The following is a 20,000-nucleotide window of genomic DNA, read 5'->3' on the forward strand; positions in this document are numbered from 1 at the left end:
TGTACTTTTCTAGCAAATAGCTGAGGATTGAAGTCATCAAGTAATGACAAACACTTGAGTTTAAGACTCCACATCCTTAAGAATATTCATGGTAATGCAAAATGTACCATTCTACAAACTTCCTGTGTTTGTAGCAGGAATATTTAAAGTCTGTCCCTATTTACCCCCCCATCATTTTAGGCTTTGTCCAGATGTGATGCTCTGAGAGGTTGTGAGGTAGGATCACAGCTCAGGAGCCTGACTCAACCTGGGAAAAGACAGCTCATATATGACAACCATGCTGGGGTGTCTGTCAAACAGTTGTTACTGTGCCACTGCTAGGCCAGTTAATTGGATGTTGTCCATGTCCATGTTACCTGTGAATATGAGTATGACACATTTGTCTTGTAAAGCTAAGAGACCTATATAGGGCATGTGTATGGTAAAGTACTGTTGCAGACATATTTGCTGAACTGCATGTGATATATTGAATTAATATCATTCAACTGTACAGTGTTCCGCTGGACAATAAGCACATTTGTGAATGATATCTGTAGTCACATACACATATACCTGTGTTATGTCAGCCAAACCACTGGCAGGTCTGTGAGCAATGACATTGTAACATAATAGCCTATTTATGACTGTTGGATATAATCCAGGTTATCACAGTGATGTCAAACCCTACTCATCACTGCAATCCAGGTAAAAACCGCACTTTCCAAAACTAAGAATATAGCATCCATGGAATCAGACAACGTCCCGGGCTGTGTACTACATGAACTACAAAATTAACTGGCACCTCACCTAAGTGTTGTCATGTTTAATCATAGCCTCACCTCAGCCGTCGTACCCACTGAGTGGCGCACAGCTACAGTTATCCTACTCCACAAGGGGGAATCCACCTTGGATCCTGGAAACTACCGCTCCATCAGTCTGACAAGCCTGATCTGCAAGGCCATGGAACATATTATCATGGAACTTATAAACAAAGACATTGGCAACCTTCAAACACTAGACCCCACCCAGTTTGGGTTTGTGAAGGGCCGATCATGTCTACTGAACCTGACTGACTTCTTTGACTCAGTCTCCAGAGCCGTGGACAATTTAAGGTAATTTACACAGCATATTTGGACCTCACCAAGGTCTTCAACACCATCCCCCACTCTGGAATCATATATAAACTTACTAAGTTGGGCATAAATCCCTACATCACTCAATGGGTTTCCAACTGGCTTACTGAAAGAACCCACACTGTAAAAGTAGCCGACTCCAAATCCAGCTCCAGACAAGTGACAAGTGGTGTACCTCAAGGTTCAGTCCTGGGACCGCTCTTGTTTGGCATCTACTTCACTGAAGTACAGGCCAGCACTAAGCGACTCTGGCTAACAAAGTTCACAGATGACTGCAAACTGGGAGCCTTTATTGGATCCCCAAATGACGTGAATATTCTACAAAAGGGCCTTACAGAAACAGATGCTTGGTGCCAGAGCCATGGGCTCAAGCTCAGTGCCAAGAAGTGTATAGTTATCCCTTTTGGAAAAACCATGTACCCATGAATTACCACATTGGTGGCAGTACACTAAACACTGATGTGGTCTCACCTTCGATAACCACATCAACACAATAGTCAGGAAATCCTTCTATGTGGCACACTTCATTACTAAGGACTTTTCATCCAGAAAAAAAGGAGGTCATTGTCCCACTGTACTCATCCCTCATTAGACCCATCATAGAGTACAATGCTCCATTTGGTATGTACCTCACAAGACATCTGCAACAACTGAAAAGGGTGCGGAAACACCTTACTAAAAGAATCACAGGCCTAAAGCAGATGTCCTATGCTGACCGACTAAAAAAACACCAGCCATACTCTGTTGCATATCGTCTACTCAGAGGCGATCTCTGCTTAACATTCAAGGCCATGTCAAACCCAGAGCTGTTGGACATGCTACACTTAAAGAAATCCCAATCCATTAGAGTCACATGCTCCAGGGTTCTAAACCTTGTCATCACAATGAACAAACATGGTGGAGCGATAGGTTCCTGACCCAGAGACTCCCCATACTCTGGAATAGACTGCCCATACATGTCAAGCAGAGCGCCTCCTTGGCCCTCTTCAAAAGGAACCTTGAAGACTGGATGGGAGATAGGAAATTTACCCTGGGGATCATGTCAGTCACCCTGCTAGACACGGGTCCAGAGAAGAAATAGCCAGGGAATTGTTATGGCTAGGCTTGTACAGGCCCTAGGGATGATAGCCTAGTACCAACCAACCTACAAACCTACTGTGCAATCAATGTACTAATGTATGGTGCAGCTATATTAACATAGTATCAGTACTGATGTCCCTTTTGTTACCCATTTATGTGTGCCATTGTTCAGACATACTGCTATAACAGGTTGAGAAGTATGACTGAGCAGCAAGACTGTAAATACAGTGCACCATACTAACTCAGAACATCAATCTATACCAGGTATCCCCTGAGCACATGTAGGTATGCATATGTTCAGCGGGAAGACCCAAAACTAATCACATGGGTATCAAGCAGTCAGGTACACAGGATGTGCATGTTGCACATATGTGTAATATCCATGTCAGTGCATACAACAGACATAAATGTGTACAGCTACTGGTTGTTGCATTGCCCTGACACTGATATGGGTACTAGAGTAGGCATGATTATCAGGTAGTAATAGAAGTGTCCAACTGTGTTATGACCCTCTGTCCATGCCTAGCACTACCAGCTATATCAACACCTATATACAGTGGATATCACAAGTGTACACACCCCGTTGGAATGCCAGGTTTGTGTCCTGTATGACAATCAGACCACAGAGGATCATTTCATAATGTTTCTCATCTTGAATGTGACCCCTAGCCTGTACAATTCCATTGAAATACAATAAAAGGTGTTTCTAGGAAGGTGAGCAACTATTGCCAAGTGAAGATAGGCCATGAAATTAGAGTCCAAACCAAGACAAATGAATGCTGTAACCATCTCAAGAGCTGCACTCATTCAACTGGCTTATTGTACTGACTATTTCCATGTTTTTACAGACCAGATTGCTATGCTTTCAATTGAATTGTACAGGCTATTGGTCACATTGCAGGTGGGAATTGTTTTGAAATGAGTTATTGTGGTGTCATGTTTCAATTGCACAAGTACCAGGCATTGTAACAGGGGTGTCTACACTTTATATCCACTGTAGCTATATGGACTCAGCAGTACCTGACCTGTATAACCAGCCTCCACCAGGGTAGAGTAATCCCATTTGGTGGACAGCAGCAATAAACAAACAACATAATATATTGCTACATTGGCTGTACAGGGGCACATAGGTGCAGGCAAAAACTTGGAAGCAAGTCCTCTTATATCTGAGCAAGCATGTTAGTTCACAGGTGACTTCCTGCAAGGCTGACTATGACTACAAATCAGACATATCCACACCACCAAGGACAGTTGCAACAGTGTCTCCACATATGTTGTCAGTCTCAGAGGAAACAACACAATTCACCCTGTACTGAGGGTAAAGAGCACCTCATACAGACATGCCATAGATATAGGCAACCTGCATCAGACAGGTTAGGTGGGAACATTGCCACCCTGTCCACCCCAGTTGTACAAGGGGATATGCACATCAACCACACTCCTCCCCTTAGCAATGGTGAACATGTACATATTGCCTATTGATGGCTACAGTAGTATATCTCCATAGAGGCATAATAACATCACTGTCTGCCTCCTACATGAACTCAGGCATGTGCTCACAGCTCCATCACACACCACAGTCAGAGACCTGCCACCATTCACACACCATTCACATGGAAGATGACCACTGTCAACTCTCTACAGAGAAATGAAAGGAGAATAGAGGATTATGCAATTAAGTGTCTAACATTGAGGGAATAAGCTAGCTCAGGCCCAGGAGTGTAATGCAAGCTGCTATAGCCATGATAGCTTGGAGGCTTATGTTGTAGTGTGGATTATCTACAAGTAATATCCACTGTTGATGTGCAATTTGACAATCGTATGAGGGCCTGTGACCTTTTTCCTGTTAATGTCTTCCAGGTAACATGCAGAAGGCTCACCTACCAGCATTCTCTGTTGGGGAAACTGACATCATCACCCAATTTGTGATCGGACATTATGCCCTGTTATTTGGACAGAGAGCAGAAGATGTGTGGGAGAGTACCACCCTGTGGAACAGTCTGGTCCACAGGGTAAATGATGCCGGCTTGCACAACCAAATTTATGAGCAGGTGCAACATCGGGCCATCAACCTCTTCCACCATGCCCATCAATGGGCTTCTGCTGTAGTGACGGACTGGCTAGCCAGAGGTGGGGGCCCAGCCATCCAGCTCCCACTGACACCCACCAAGGAGCTCCTTAACAACGTTGGGACACCTGCCCAATGCACAAGCCATGAAGCTGATGGATGCATTGTGGAGGTGGGTTGCACACACACACACACACACACACACACACACACACACACACACACACACGCGCGTGTGCACACACACACACACACACACACACACACGCGTGCACACACACACACACACACACACACACACACACACACACACACACACACACACACTGGGCGAGTAGCATGTAGTTAAGGGCCCACTGGGGATTAGTATACTAATGTCTCAGACATACATGTATCTCTATTGTATCTACATCCATGTGGAAGGTCCGATTACAGTTCTGGATGGGGTTTTCTAATGCACAGAGGTGCACATCTATGGTAAGGACAGGGCATTGTGTATTATTGGGGTTAGTACTGTTAATGTGCAGGCATGCTGTATCCATCCTGTACCAAGGCCACATGTGAGTCTTCTGACAATAACTCCCTCTCAGAACTACAAAGGACCCTATGGTCTGCATATGGGACAGCAGCCTGAAGCTGGTGAGTATGACATTGTTCTGGTGTTGCTTGACAATTCTCTAGACATGTGAAGGGCATGCAATTTACCATGCACACAACCATCAGTAATAGCTATATTGATTTATGTAATAGCTATAATGTTTTTTGTGCATGTTCACTTGTGCTGGGGTTAACTGCATTGCATCACAGTGGTCACCAATTGGGCCTATCTGACATGAATTCAACATTCCTGTAGCATACCACACAACTTGTCAGTACCAAGACATCTGGACAGATGCCATCAAAATGGGCTCGACAAATGGCCTGAGGTAGGGACATCTGTGGCATATTAGTGGGATACAGTGGATATTAATTGTGTACACACCCCTGTTAAGATGCAAGTGTTCCTGTTACATACTAATTAGGACCACAATATGTCAGTCCACACCTCTTCCAGCCTTTAATGTGACCCATAACAGCAACAGTTCACTTGTAAAACCAAGCATCTGGACTCATGTATAGCGCCTACAAGGCTGGACACCTGTGAGGGCAAAAGACTTCGTATCAGCATGATGTTTCAGTCAGGTATGATACCTCATGCTGCCATATATGTCAGTACACTCACTGTGGCCTATTTGGCTACAATATCACATACATGAGCATTAAGGCACACAGACCACTTCCAACCATGTATAGGCTGTAAACATATGGATATTCCAGACACATCTGTACAGAGGACTTTGCAATGGTTTAACCTGCTGCATGTGAGGCAGATGCTGTTACCACACTATATAAAGTAATGGCAGTGGAAGGTGGTCACCAGCCATGTATGGTGCACACATCAAAATGGTATATGATCATCACACACACACACACACACACACACACACACACACACACACACACACACACACACACAGTTGCCAGCAGTGGGATTAGAAATCCTGCCTATCTAGTTATTTCTACTATTGTGCTATACAGTTATCAGACGCGCCACAGAGCTTATACATTTCCACCTATTCTAAAGGTACTTATAAGGTGGAAGACATCAACAGGGCTACTAAATTGGAGTGAGGGGAAGTATAACGGGTAGTACACAGGTCAAAAAGGGTGTAACCCACACACTTCATGATTCTCACACAAACACGCACACACACACATCCAAACAGGTGCCAGTAGGGTGTTTAGAACTCTTGCCTATCTAGTTATTCTTACTATAGTGCTACACAGTTATTATATATGCCACAAAGCTTATACCTTTCCACTTTGTCCAAAGGTACTTCTAAGGTGGATGACATCAACATGACTACTAGATTGGGGCAAGGGGAAGTGTGAAGGATAGTGCACAAGTCAAAAATGGTATAAGTCAGGCAGTAGATGATGCACACACACACACACACACACACACACACACACACACACACACACACACACACACACACACACACACTTGCCAGTATTGGGATTAGAACTCATGCCTATCTAGTTATGTCTACTATAGTGTTACACAGTTACCACACATGCTACAAAGCTTACTAAACTTTATTATGGCTAAAGCTGCTGATAATTGCACAGCTGAGGTAAAGTATTACAGGTGGCAGAAAGTCTGCCTTCTGTTCCACCCTTACATCATGCTAGTTCTTTCTGTCTTGCACTTCAAATAGCATTATGGCTTGGCACTTCACCAAGTTATTCTGTCAAGAGGTGTGGCACACCTGGGAACCTTCAGCAGTACTCGTTCATCACAGAAGTAGCCCCAGTACATACTAGTTATTTCCACCCTTCCTGGCATGATTGAAGGGCAGTTTTCTGTGCTTTCACCCATTAACCAGGTGCACTTGTCCATTCTAAGGCACTGTTGCAACTGCCTCATGTACACAGGCAACCATCCCCTCTAAACTCCAAACACTCAAACCTGTGAGAGTTAGCCATATATCATCCAATGTGGACATATGCACTATCCAACAAAGACTGGACTAGCAGGTCAAGAGCATAAGATTAACACCTGCACAACACCATGTGGAACACATAGCTCACAATGACACCCACTTTGACAGCCATTACATACAGCAAAAAAACACACACCCACCTTCACAGGGGCAGTCAATGGACATTTACCCAAACAGTACAGACCACAATGACAGACACCCACTATGACACCAGAACATGGCACATGCCAAGGGACACATATTTAACCTATGCAGTGTGCCCTTCAACCTAAGCTCCTAAGACTAACCACCTTGCACAATACAGTGGTCATGGGTAACAATACTGAGGCACACACATATCCCACTCACTAAGTTGAATATGGTAACAGCTATATGTCTATCACATGTTAGCATCCAACACATGACACAGCCAGTCATGGCACTCCACAACAACTATGACTATCACTCTGTATCCATGTGGGTGTGAATGACTTGGGACACACCTCCCTGGACTACATGACAAGAGACATGGTAGAACTCTCTGATTATGTGGTACAGGCAGGTATGACAGTAGTCCTGAGCAGTGTAACGGTCACCCAGAATGATGCTGCTGCTGTACTATCAACAGATGATTGACTGAAACATTGGCTTACATGCTTTTTGTCATTCTCAGGGGATCCAGTACCTCTTTGCTTGGGATGACATGAGTGACAGAACCCAATGACTTGCCACAGATGTCCTACATCTGTCAGTGCTGGGCTTCCAGGTACTGGTTAAGTATCTTGCCACCCCATGATGCATTATTAGGCAGTGTTCCTAATGTAATTACCACCATAACTGCTAGACATGTATGCAATCAGAGGGTCATGCTGCTCAACAGTAGACATCTAACTGTAAGGATGCAGTCACTCAAAGCACTCAGAGTGGAGGACACCTGTCTGCTATAATGGAGAGGTGGTTCACAGCAGCAGACAGCAGCCCTGCAGTATCAGGCTATGATGCATTCCACAGCTGTCACCCCCCCCCCCAAAAAATAGACCACACCACACCTCCACAGGTGGTGATGTCTCCATATTCATTATGGCTAGGAGAAACTCCAGAATAGTATCCAAGCATAATGCATTGGACATACGTCCGGTACAACTGTCTTAGGGTAATACTGCAATCCAGACCATACCCTTCTATGAGTCCACATCTATGTCCCTAGACTGTCAATGCACATTCCTCAACACCCTGCCATCTATGATGGTCCAACGCAATACTGACATAGTGTGAGACTTTGGGTCTATATTACATAATCAAAGTTTCAGAACTTTGAACACCATATGGTTAAACCCATTGATCGAAGTACTGAAACTTTGACTATGTAATAAAAAACAAAAAAAAAAACAAAATGAACTGCTGTAAGCAGGGGGGCAAGCCCCCCTGCACCCCCACTTCCCCTGCTACTTAAATATACCAACTCTGAGATCTCACTTCAACGGAATATGGTGCGGAAAGGGAAGATTTCCCTTTGCTACACTGTAGCTCAATCTCAGAGTTGGTATATTTAAGTAGTGGGGGTGTGTGGGGGTGCATGGGGGCTTGCCCCCTGCTTAAAGCATTTAGTTTTGCTTTTTTGCTTTTTTTTGTTTTTTCTTAGATATTTGAAGTTTCAGTACTTCGATCATATGGGTTTGACCACATGGTGTTCAAAGTTCTGAAACTTTGATTATCTAATATAGACCCTGAAACTTCAAGTACCCCTCCATCATCTGGGGAAAGCAGCCAAGCCATAATGCAGTGGCCCAACACTTCTGGGATTCATCATTTCCAATCCCCTGGACAAGCTCATACTTACCCCGGTAGAGGATGCAACAACCTTGACCTGGGTTGACTACTTAAATATGAGTGAGATCCAGACAGGCTGTAATCAACATGGAACTCAACATGTCAGCCAAAACCCCGCACAAAGGTAACCAACTTGCAAAATCTCTCCAAAGCTGACTTTGCAGCCATGAAAACTGGGGTGAATTACTTCACTGCACTCATGGCAATGGGAAATAGCTGCATTTCTGTAGAATCATACACATACACGCTGTACAAACAGGTACATGAATGCATGGTACTAGCCAGAGCCAACAGAACCCAGATAGTGTCCTCCAAACACTGGGAGACAATGTGATGGTCCCCTGCCATTACTAAAGTATACATCAGAAGGAGGACACTGTTGCAGAGAAAGGTGGTGTCCCATGACTGTTGAACTCCCTTATTAGCCTCAAACACAACTTTGGATCCCTCATGGAATTCCCTACAGGCATCTATGACGGCAGACATGCAGCAGACCCTGGTGACAATCACAACAGCCTTTGATAGTTACATCATCAACCTACACAGCATTAAACATAAGTGCTGTGGGTTGCTGCATAATTCTAATAACTATCCTGAAACAGCAGATATTGGTCACAGTCTTGGCAATACATTCTGTACCAGCTTTACCTCTCTCTCCCCCCACAAGTGAAGTGCTGAGTGAATGTGTTCTCACATGCTGTATCCAGTTTCTGTTCTAGGAATCTGTGTGTCACCAGGATGTGTCCCTGCAGCAAGCCCAGGGATATGGCAGTGTGGTAACACATCCACCATGTCTTAGGCAGAGTAAAGATGTATCTCCACAGAATACCCTGGTCTGTAATACAGTGATTGCATATGCCTCATAGATTATAGGACTGAGGGTTGTACATAGGTATATGTTGATTTACAACATCTGTTGTAAAGTGGAGAATGGTTGGTGTTGTGGTTTGGACACACCTCTGATTGCTAATAACCACAGCCACATGGGATATTCATCAACCAAACACACTGAGATTACTATTCACACACACACACACACACACACACACACACACACACACACACACACACACACACACACACACACACACACACACACATACACACTCACACACATACACACTTGCCAGTACTGAGATCCATAGGTTCATTGGTTCATAGGTGTCAAGTAGGTGAATGGGCCTGAAGGCTGTACAAGGCTAGCCCAAGGGAATACCTTGGCATCAGCCACTTGACAATAGTCCCCAGTGTGGCTCAGGAGTATAGTCATTGGAGTGGTCCCCAGGGTTGGGTATTGTATTACCCATCCACTCATCCAGATTTCTATTGTGGGTGGCCAGTGATGTGCACTGTTTCACATGTATGTGACTTATATTCCACAACATGGACAGTGTGTGGGTTGTGCACATGCATGTTCTTTGAAGTGTGGACGTGTGCTTGAGGTCTCTGGGGCATGCTGTGTGAACAGATTGGCATCTTCAGAAGTAGCATTCCTGACCTAGTTTGGTTAGACATGGCTGTGTAACTGAGGTCGTGATTACACCTACATAGTATGCTATGGGGATTCATTGGTGTTATTGGAGTCTGTCCATACATGGCATGTGTATAAGGCATGGTAATCCCTTTGTGGAGTAAATTTACAGACTCTACAATTGTTGCGGGTGTCCAGTGGGGAACATGGCAAAAGGGCCACTGTACATGTTGATTGGGCTGCTGAGGGGATGGAACAGGGTACCATGTCCTTTTACTTGCTGGATAACACACATTCATTCAGGAGATGTAACGCATCAAAGTACTTTCTGATGTCAGTGGCACTGTTGTGGTCAATGGGTAGCTAACTGCTAACCTGTGTTCCCCATTCTGTTATAATATCATCACTGTTCAGTGGATTACCACCAATGTATTACTTCATGTGAGCCATGGTGCTCCCAAAGGTAATAGTGGCACATCTTGTGGCATTGAGGTAATGTCTGTGGTAGTCATAGGTGTCAAGCGGCCTTTGGACGTGATGTCAACATCACATGGATTGGGAATTCTACCACCCACCTTACTGTTGTATGCACACATTATCAGCCAGGGTGCCTTTGAGTTCTTCACCTCAGAAGGGTAGATCCCAAACATGAGAAGACATGGGTTGGTACCCTGTGCGACACCAGTCATGTTTGGTCATCACTTTGACATGAAGTCTGCTGCAATCACATTGTGGGTACTCTATGTGAGGCAATTTGCAGGAGGACTACTGATGTAGTGGTTGCTGCCTAGCCAAATGTGTTTGTGTATGATTCCTGGATGGAGAGTGGTCATTGAGTATTAGAAGGTTTGCCTATATTGTTAACTAATCCATACTGTCACATCATCATTGCACATGGAACTACATATTTAGGGCTGTGGATTGTTTACACCAACCTCTATGGTGTTTGACAACTGTTGGCCTTGTAATGTGAACATCGGGACATATACTGGGTCCTCATTATAATAATTTAGCAAAATCCCCCCCTCAATGGATCCTGTTAATACACAATCATGCAAACACCCACACAGGATACTGATGACAGACGGATAGACACACACACACACACACACACACACACACACACACACACACACACACTTGCCAGTACTGAATTTTGAACCCCTACCTATTTATGTATTACTACTACAGTGTTGCACATTTATCGCATACACACCATGGAGCCTGTAGGAGGGATGCTGTCCCAAGGTACTTCTAAGGTGAGGAACATCACCAGCCCTTGCAAATACTAGCATTGGGTGATGTAGAAGACGAGAGATGTCATAAAATATTTTACCCTACACACACATTTACATTTGCTAGGAGTGAGGTTCAAACCTCTATCTAACTATGTTTTCAGACCTTTATGTTATGCATTTACCACATGCACCACTGATCTTATATGGTTTAGGGTTGCCAACAGGTACTTCTAAGGTGAATGATATCTGCAGAACTGCTAACGTCAGGCACTGAGAAGTGTACTGGGTGTAAATGGGGCCAAAATCTTTAAGGTACAAACACACACACAGATATATATATATATATATATATATATATATATATATATATATATATATATTACACACACACACACACACACACACACACACACACACACATAATTGTTAGGACTGAAATTCAAATCATTACCTATGTAGTTATTGCTACAACATTATTACACATTTATCACATGCCACAGAGCTCATAGGTAGAACAGTGTCCAAACATACCTCTAAGGTGAGTGACATATGCTGCAGCAGTAAAGGAGGGGGTGAGGGAAGTGTAGTGAGTGTGAATGGCCACAAAATCAGGTCTCTACAAAGACTCATACACTCTCTTACACAAACACACATTCTGCAGCTGCAGAACCGGGATTAGATCTCCTACCTAACTAGTTTGCTATACTACAGTATTACACACTTATCGCAAGCACCATGGAGCTTATATGTTGGAGAGCTCTCCAAAGGTATCTTTGAAGATGAGTGACATCAGCAGCAGTGCTAAAGGAGGGGTAAGGGAAGTGTAGTGAGTGTGAATGGCTCAAAATCACATCTCTACAAAGACACACACACACACTCTCTCATACATTTTCACAATTGCCAGGACAGGGATTAGAACTCCTGCCTAACTAGTTTGCTACACTATAGCATTATGCAGATATCAGAGAGCCATGGAGCTATGCCAGAACAATCTGACCTGTGGTTGATATGGTTATGCCTGTAGTCTGAAAGATAAGGCACACCACTATGCTACATGGGACCAAAAATGTTAAGCAAATATCAGCGCAATCTGTGTAGATGTGTATCATGTACAGTCGTGTCACCTCCCCATAGTCCCATAGAAGTGCAGTAACATGGTCCTACACTTAAGCAGAATCCAGCTGTCAACCAGAGTGATAGCACAATAGTAACAGAAAGCAATTGTCAGTAACACCCACAATCAACTTACTGGTGCCATCCCAGGGGTGTCTCCTGCCAGCAGCCTGGGAACATATGATCATCAGAATGCACTGCCCTGCTACAGATGGCCTGAAACTGTCACACCTAGCCTATAGGCCTCTGAAAATGCCTATGCCTCACCCAAAGTGCCCTTTAGGGAGTGTCATGGGTTCCATAACACCAACATAACACAGTCGACAAAATGCAAAGAAAGGTCATGTTGACAACTTCCAAGCACAAACCTGCCAGCCTCAGGGAGGCAGAAATCAGGAACAAGCCATGAAAAATGGGGTGATGAAGGTCCAAAGAGAAGGACACCTATGAAATACTGCTGTAATAATGTTATAAAGTTGATGGAATGATTTGTAGTAGCATGGAATGTGTGAAAGGTGCAAAGTCTGAAACTGCAATGTCAACTGTCTGCAATATCTGACTTCAACCTTGAGTGACTTGGAAAACACTTGTGCTGGAAAACCACACTTGTTTGGGTAACCAACAAGATATATGAGTCATGTATGTGGACATTCTGTGATACTCTATACCATTGACAGGCAGGGCTAGGAGTTTAAACATAGGAATGCACTCACTGCAGGCATGCCTAACCCTGGAAGATGGTGACATGTCTGCACCCACAGAACCCTGGACCACAGCCATGTGGAGTGACACACCCCTCCCTGATCACATCCTATGCAACATCCTGACCCCAACATGTGGCCATCCAAGCAAAATGAGGTGGGCCATACATATATGTGTGACAAACACACACCTCCAGGCTGATCAAACAGTCTGACACACACAAGACCCTCCAAGTGCAGTCAACCATTGGGGAGAGCCCATTGCAAAGTACTGGTAGCTATAGGCAAACATATCTGCCCAGGACACCCCCCACACACATATCCTATCCCCTACAAATCTATCTGGAGTCTGCCTGTCACCCTGATCCTGTCTGACTTATATTACCCAACTGTGGACTGGAATTCAAACCAGGTCAGAACATAAATGCACATAGATTCCACCATTGTAATATATCACCATGGTGCTGAACCATTTCCACAGCACCAGCAATCAATTGCTTGTAGGCACACCCCTCAACAGGCTGGATTGTGCAAGAATGCATAGCATTTGGCCCATAAACCTTGTGTGTGCATCATCCATCCTGTATTCCTTCTGGTAAATCACTTTGATGATCTAAGGAGGTATGTCATGAGGTACTGAAACAATACACAACAGTGTCAAATGGCATATGTGACAGATGTCTGCTAAAACAAGCCCTGTAACCTTAGCAACCCATACATTACTGAGAGAAATTGTCACATTGTATGGCCCATTGTCCCCACATTTTGATAGGCTATCTCCAGATATATATAAATCAAGTAAAAGCCAGCAAAGGTACAAAAAAGAACTATAAACTCCAAAACAAAAAGAACTATAACCTCCAAATGAATAACTCTCCAGATATCCTGCACCAACAGGTTGACACGTATGGCTGTAGCACAAAACAAACTGGACTGGAGTACAACAATCCCTGGAATAGAGTCCCACATATACTGTAGAAGGACACACTGGGCATGCTCATACACTTAGAGAAATGTCAGTCGGATCTCAGAATGAACAGACCATCCCCACCCAGTGCACTACCCATTGCCCCACCTTAGCTGTCCTGAAGGTGTCTGTCACCATAGAAGTGACTTTTTTTAATCCTAGCCCCATAAGCTCTGTGGTGCATGTGAGAACTGTATAACACTGTAGTACTAATCACTAGTTAAGTAGGAGTTCTAATCTCAGTCCTGGCAAATGTAAAAGTGTGCGTGTGTGTGTTCGCAACTAAAAGCTTTTGGGTCCATTCAAACCCAGTACACTTCCCCTTTCCCTACTTTGGCAGCCCTGCAAATATCAGTCATCTTATAAGTGCCGTCTGTCAGACCTTAGCTCCATAAGTTCTGTGGTGCGTGCGATAACTGCATAACATGATAGTGCAAATAACTAGTTACATAGGAGTTCTAATCTCAGCCCTGGCAAATGCAGAAGTGTGTGTGTGTGTGTGTGTGTGTGTGTGTGTGTGTGTGTGTGTGTGTGTGTGTGTGTGTGTGTGTGTGTGTGTGTGTGTGTGTGTGTGTGTGTGTGTGTTCACAACTAACAGTTTTGGGTTCATTCAAACCCAGTTCACTTCCTCTATCCCTAGTCTAGCAGTCTTGCAGATATCAGTCATCATAGAAGTGCCTTCCATCAAGCCTCAGCCCCATGAGTTCTCTGGTGTGTGCAATAACTGCATAACATGATAGTACAAATAACTAGTTAGGTAGGAGTTCAAATCTCAGTCTTGGCAAATGTATAAGTGTGTGTGCGTGTGTGTGTGTGTGTGTGTGTGTGTGTGTGTGTGTGTGTGTGTGTGTGTGTGTGTGTGTGTGAGAGAGAGAGAGAGAGAGAGAGACAGTTGTGTGTGCAAGACTGAGGGAGCTGTGTGTTTGTTTATAGGTGAAACAGTTTTATACCATTCCCACCCACAACACTTCACAGTGCCTCACCTTATCAGGTCAGATGGTGTTAGTCCCTTATCAGCAACCTTGGCCAGTTGACAGCCATGTAAGCTCAGTAGTACATGTGATAAATGCTGAACACAATAGTACAAATGATTAGTTTGGGAGGGGTTTTACTGTTGTATCCGGCAAAAGTGTGTGTGTGTGTGTGTGTGTGTGTGTGTGTGTGTGTGTGTGTGTGTGTGTGTGTGTGTGTGTGTGTGTGTGTGTGGGTGTGTGTGTGTGGGTATGTATGTTTGTAAGTAGAAATATTTTCATATGTTTCCCACCCACTGCCCTACTTTATCAGCCCTGCTGTCATTCCCCATATCAGCACCTTGGACCAACTCTCATCTCAGAAAGCTCTGTAGCACATGTGGTAACTTTGTAACACTATAGTAAAAATTACTATGTAGGTAGGGGTTCTACTCTCACATCTGGCAAGTATGTGTGTCTGTTTGTAGGACAAAGTATTTTGATAAGTTTAACATCCACTGAACTACTTTATCAGTAGGTAATGGCCCAGGATCCTTATCAAGCCTAGCACATAGAACAGCCCTGCTAATGTGCCACTCAATTTTACATCCCAGTGTTTGTATTAAGTATAACCACTGCAGTGGTCCTTGGGTTGAGTTGTCTATTACCCATCCACTCATCATGATTTCTCTGGAACAGGGTCAGCTAGGTGCTCTGCATGACATGTATGGGAAGTGTATTCCAGGGCATGGGCAGTCTCTTGGTGAGGGACCTGTCCCACCAGCATGTTGTGGTGATTTTGGTACTGAGGTAGGGGTCTCTACAGTGTATGGTGTGGATGGATTTATATGTAGCATTTCTAAACCAGCTGGGTCAGACATGGATTTGTAAGTCAAGCACAGATAGCTGCTAATTAGGTAATATGACACAGAAAATAGCTTGGGGTCTTCTGAGTCTGTGTAGGATGTGCGTTTAATGCCTAGGAACCCTTTTGTGAGGTGCTTCTGTGGCTTCTCCAGCTGTAGTGAGGTACATGGCAATGGGCCATAATACTTGGGGAGTGGTATAATGAGGAAATAGTAGACAGATATCATTGTCTCTGTCTTCCTGGATGCAAAGCCCTTGGTAATGCAATGTGCTATATAGAAGGACTTGCTGACCACAGTGGCAATGTGGTGCTTGAAGGTGAAATTGCTGTCACCCTTTGTCACTAGATCTCTTATAATGCCTACTGTGTTCATTGAGCTCCCATTTATGTGGAACTTACTGGGAACTGAGTGTTTTACAAAAGGGGATGATGATGCATTTTGTGGTGTTAAGCTACTGGCCATGGTTTCCACAACACTCATTGGTCTCAATGAGGCCTTTCTGTAGGATGTCTGCATCACTTGTGGAGTTTATGATAGCTCCCAGATTGCAGTCCTCTGTGCACTTGGTCAGCCAGAGTTTCTCTGTGTTGGTCTGGACTCCTGAGAAGTAGATGCTAGACAGGACACTATCCAGTACTGATCCCTGTGGGACTCCACTCATGACTGCTTGGCAGTCTGAATTGGAGTTTGCCACTGTCACACTGTGTGTTCTGTGAAACAGCTCACAAACCACCCACTGATATAGGGGTGATGCCTAGTTTGTTGGGTTTATCAATAATCCCTGACTGAGGAATGGTATCAGAAGCATTGGCCAGATTGAGGTAGGCTGTATGCAGTGCCTTACTGTCATGCAGAGCCCTAGTGGCTCACTGAAAGACGTCAACCAGGTTGAGCAGGCATGATCTACCATTCACAAAGCCAAACTGTGTGGAGTCCAGAGTTAGGAGATCACCCATATCTTGATCAATTAGGTCCCTGAATATGCACCCATACCCTACATAATAGACTTGTCAGGCTAAGGGTCCATTAATCCTCAGGATCTGTAGATGCTACCCCTTTATGGAGAGGGAGTAGTGTAGCAGTGTGCCATTTTGGAAGGACAAAACCTGGGGTGAGGCTGTGACTGATCAGGGCACACAGATGTGGTGCCAGATCTTTTTCTATGGCATGTAGAACACAGCAATGGATATGTTGGTGTCCCATGGAAGCTGTATCTTTGCCTGTGGACAGTGCAGGTCTAACCTGGCCTGCAGTAATGCTGGGTTCCTGGCATTCATCTGCCATTGTGATTGTCCCCCTGAGGGGTAAAGCTGGCAATGAATGTGTTGGCAAGACTGTAGCCAATATCTGTTGTCTCAGGATAGGAATTAGCATTGTGCAGTAACTCACATCACTTGTGGTTATTGCTGTGGAGGTTGTTGATATAACTATTAAAGGCTTTGGTGATTGTTGTCAGTATCTGCTGCAATTCTGCCTTCATAGCTGCCTGTAGCTGATACCATGAGGGATCCCAAATTGTGTTTGAGGTTAATAAAGGGGTTCACCAGTCTTGGGGCACCACCTTTTTCTGCAACAGTGTCCTTCTTCTGTTGTACACTTTAGTAATGGCAGGGGACCATCACATTGGCTTCCAGTGTTTGGAGGACAGTGTCTGTGTTCTGTTGGCTATGGCTAGTAGCATGCATCCATGTACATGTTTGTGCAGTGCATATGTGTATGATGCGACAATCATGCAGCTATTTCCCATTGGCATTGGTGCAGTGAAGTCATCCACCCCTGTTTTTATGACTGCAGTGTCAGCATTGGAGAGGTTTTGCAAGGTGGATACCTTTGTGGGGGGGTGTGGGTGAGATGTTGAGCTCCATGTTTATTACATCATGTTTGGATCTGACCAGGTGGGGATTGACAACTGTGGTCAAGCAACAGTCCCATATGAAAGTAATCAACACCAGTCAAGGTTGTTGCATCCTCTACAGGGGGTCAGTATGAGCCAGTCCAGGCCATTGGAACTGATGAATTCTTTGAAGCATTGGGCCAGTGTACTGGTGCTGGATTACTTTCCCCAGGTAATGAAGGGGTAGTTCATAGGTTCATAGGTATGTAGTAGGCTATCAGCCCAAGGGCCTAAGTAAGCCTAGCCAACAAAGTTCCCTGATTTATGCCACCCAAGAAAGTTAATTTCCTGTGCCTCTGTTGAGCAGAGCCACAGAAGTGATCCCCAGGTTGTATTTCCTATTTCTCATCCACTCATCAAGATTTTTCTTGAAGAGTGCTAATGAGGAACTTTGCTTGACATAGATGAGTAGCTTGTTCCAGAGTATAGGAAGTCTGTGGGACAGGAATCTATCCCTCCAGCATGTCCTGTTTATTGTGGTCACAAAGTTTAGGTCCCTAGAGCATGTAGCTCAAAGGGATTGGGATTTCTTTAGGTGTAGCATGATAACAGCTCTGTATTTAACATAGCTTTATATGTTAGGCAGAGATCTCCTCAGAGTAGGCAATATGCTACAGAGTAAAGCTGGAGTTTTTTGAGACGGTCAGTGTAAGACATCTGTTTGAGGCCAGTAATCCTCTTTTTGAGGTACTTCTGTGGCCTTTCCAGCTGCTGAAGATGTCTTGTGAGGTACATTCCAAAAGGGGCATTGTACTCTAGAATGGGTCTAATGAGTGCCGAGTAGAGGGGAACAATGACCTCTTTTTTCCTGGATGAGAAACCTTTTGTGATGAGGTGTGCCACATAGAAGGATTTCCTGACTACTGTGGTGACGTGATTATCAAAGGAGAGACTACTGTCCACCTGGGTCCCAAGGTCTCTTATCACATTCTGCATTAAGTAGACTGCCGGTTATGTGGTAGTTTATGGGTTATAGAGTTTTTACCAAAGGGGATGACAATGCACTTTTTGGCATTGAGCTTGAGGTCATGCCTCTGACACCTGGACTCTGTCTGAGTGAGGCCCTTCTGTAGGATGTCCACATCATTTAAGGACTCGACTACGTCTCCTAGTTTGCAGACTTCATTAGCCAGAGGCCTTCTGTGTTAGCCTGTACTTCAGACAAGTAGATACCAAACAGGACAGAACCCCGTAGTACTCCAATTGTCACTGGTTTGAAGTCAGATTTGGAGTCTGCAACTTTTACAGTGTATGTTCTGTCAGTGAGCCAGGTGGCAACCCATCTTGTGACTTAGGGATTTATGCCTAGTTTAGTGAGTTTAGCTATAATTCCAGAATGGGGGATGGTGTCGAAAGCCTTGGCGAGGTCAAGATAGGATGTGTGAACCACTTTACCCTCATCTATGCCTTTGGTGACTGCCTCAAAGAATTCGATCAGGTTCAGAAGGCATGATCTGCCTTTCACAAACCCGAACTGGGTTGGGTCCAGAGTTTGGAGGTTACCAATGTTTTTGTTTATGAGTTCCATGTCCCCTACTATGTCAGTGTTAAGTTGAACATTTATAGATGCCAGGATGTTGAGGAATGTGCATTGACAGTCTATGGACATAGCTGGGGGACTGATAGCAGGCTATGGTGTGGATTCCACTATTCCCCAAAGTCAGTTTTACTGGAAGTACCTCAGATGCATTATGCTGGGATACTATTCCAAAGTCAGTTTTACCCAAAGTACCTTCAGATATATTATACTTTGATACTAGTCTGGAGGTGTGCATATCAATTACAAATATGGAGGCAATACCACCTGTGGAGATGTGGTCCAGGTTTTGGCACTGACAGCTGTGGAATGCACCTGTTAGTGCAGGGCTGCTGTCTGCTGCTGTGAGTCACCTCTCGTTACAGCACAAATCTCAATGTCCTCCACTCTGAGTAGTGCTTTGAGTGACTGCATCTTGACAGCTAGATGTCTGCTGTTGAGCAGCATGACCCTCAGATTGCATATATATCTAGCTATTACGGTGGTAATTTGATTTGGAACACTGCCTAATAAGGCACTATAGGGGTGGCAAGACACTTATCCTGTACCTGGAAACCCAGGGCTGACAGATTTATGACATTTCTGGCAAGGCATTGAGGTCTGTCAGTCATGTTAACCCAAGCAGAGAAATACTAGATCCCCTGA

Source organism: Protopterus annectens, chromosome 8.part0 (assembly GCF_019279795.1).
Source record: "Protopterus annectens isolate FY-2018-M chromosome 8.part0, PAN1.0, whole genome shotgun sequence".
Taxonomy (NCBI): Eukaryota; Metazoa; Chordata; order Ceratodontiformes; family Protopteridae; genus Protopterus; species Protopterus annectens.